Source organism: Mus musculus, chromosome 9 (genome assembly GCF_000001635.26).
Source record: "Mus musculus strain C57BL/6J chromosome 9, GRCm38.p6 C57BL/6J".
In the NCBI taxonomy this organism is placed as follows: domain Eukaryota; kingdom Metazoa; phylum Chordata; class Mammalia; order Rodentia; family Muridae; genus Mus; species Mus musculus.
In genome coordinates, this window is record NC_000075.6 from 20,292,940 (window position 1) to 20,295,431 (window position 2,492).

Consider the following 2,492-nt stretch of genomic DNA (forward strand, 5'->3'; position numbering starts at 1 on the left):
TCCACACAAACTCTCCTGTGTGCGTCTGTCTGTCATTCATCCACGCTTTGCCCACCCGCGTCGAGAGACCCCGTTCCACGCAGACATGGGGACCCAGAGGGTCTACAGCAGTAGTATATATAAGTGACCCTAAAAATTCCACCAGAGAACTCCTAAACCTGATAAACAGCTTTGGTGAAGTAGCTGGATATAAAATTAACTCAAACAAGTCAATGGCCTTTATCTACACAAAGTATAAACAGGCTGAGAAAGAAATTAGGGAAACAACACCCTTCTCAATAGTCACAAATAATATAAAATATCTTGGCATGACTCTAACTAAGGAAGTGAAAGATCTTTATGATAAGAACTTCAAGTCTCTGAAGAAAAAAATTAAAGAAGATCTCAGAAGATGGAAAGATCTCCCATGCTCATGGATTGGCAGGATCAATATAGTAAAAATGGCTATCTTGCCAAAAGCAATCTACAGATTCAATGCAATCCCCATCAAAATTCCAACTCAATTCTTCAACGAATTAGAAAGAGCAATCTGCAAATTCATCTGGAATAACAAAAAACCTAGGATAGCAAAAACTCTTCTCAAGGATAAAAGAACCTCTGGTGGAATCACCATGCCTAATCTAAAGCTTTACTACAAAGCAATTGTGATAAAAACTGCATGGTACTGGTATAGTGACAAACAAGTAGACCAATGGAATAGAATTGAAGACCCAGAAATGAACCCACACACCTATGGTCACTTGATCTTCTACAAGGGAGCTAAAACCATCCAGTGGAAGAAAGACAGCATTTTCAACAATTGGTGCTGGCACAACTGGTTGTTATCATGTAGAAGAATGCAAATCGATCCATACTTATCTCCTTGTACTAAGGTCAAATCTAAGTGGATCAAGGAACTTCACATAAAACCAGAGACACTGAAACTTATAGAGGAGAAAGTGGGGAAAAGCCTTGAAGATATGGGCACAGGGGAAAAATTCCTGAACAGAACAGCAATGGCTTGTGCTGTAAGATCGAGAATTGACAAATGGGACCTAATGAAACTGCAAAGCTTCTGTAAGGCAAAAGACACCATCAATAAAACAAAAAGGCCACCAACAGATTGGGAAAGTATCTTTACCTATCCTAAATCAGATAGGGGACTAATATCCAATATCTATAAAGAACTCAAAAAGGTGGACTCCAGAAAATCAAATAACCACATTAAAAAATGGGGCTCAGAACTGAACAAAGAATTCTCACCTGAGGAATACCGAATGGCTGAGAAGCACCTGAAAAAATGTTCAGCATCCTTAATCATCAGAGAAATGCAAATCAAAACAACCCTGAGATTCCATCTCACACCAGTCAGAATGACTAACTAAGATCGAAAATTCAGGTGACAGCAGATGCTGGCGAAGATGTGGAGAAAGAGGAACACTCCTCCATTGTTGGTGGGATTGCAAGCTTGTACAACCACTCTGGAAATCAGTCTGGCGATTCCTCAGTAAATTGGACATAGTACTACCGGAGGATCCAGCAATACCTCTTCTGGGCATATATCCAAAAGATGTTCCAACTGGTAAGAAGGACACATGCTCCACTATGTTCATAGCAGCCTTATTTATAATAGCCAGAAGCTGGAAAGAATCCAGATGCCCCTCAACAGAGGAATGGATACAAAAAATATGATACATTTACACAATGGATACAAAAAATATGATACATTTACTCAGCTATTAAAAGGAATGAATTTATGAAATTCCTAGGCAAATGGTTGGACCTGGAGGGCATCATCATGAGTGAGGTAACACAATCACAAAAGAATGCAAATGATATGTGCTCACTGATAAGTGGATATTAGCCCAGAAACTTAGAATACCCAAGATATAAGATACAATTTGCCAAACGCATGAAACTCAAGAGGAACAAAGACCAAAGTGTGGACACTTTGCCCCTTCTTAGAATTGGGATCAAAACACCCATGGAAGGAGTTACAGAGACAAAGTTTGGAGCTGTGACAAAAAGATGGACCATCTAGAGACTGCCATATCCGGGGATTCATCCCATAATCAGCTTCCAAACGCTGACACCATTGCACACACTAGCAATATTTTGCTGAAAGGACCCAGATAGAGCTGTCTCTTGTGAGACTATGCCAGGGCCTAGCAAACACAGAAGTGGATGCTCACAGTCAGCTATTGGATGGATCACAAGGCCCCCAATGGAGGAGCTAGAGAAAGTACCCAAGGAGCTAAAGGAAACTGCAACCCTATAGGTGGAACAACATTATGAACTAACCAGTACCCCGGAGCTGTTGACTTTAGCTGCATATGTATCAAAAGATGGCCTAGTCAGCCATCACTGGAAAGAGAGGCCCATTGGACTTGCAAACTTTAAATGCCCCAGTACAGGGGAACGCCAGGGCCAAAAAGTGGGAGTGGGTGGGTAGGGGAGTCGGGCGGGGGAGGGTATGGGGGACTTTTGGGATAGCATTTGAAATGTAAATGAGG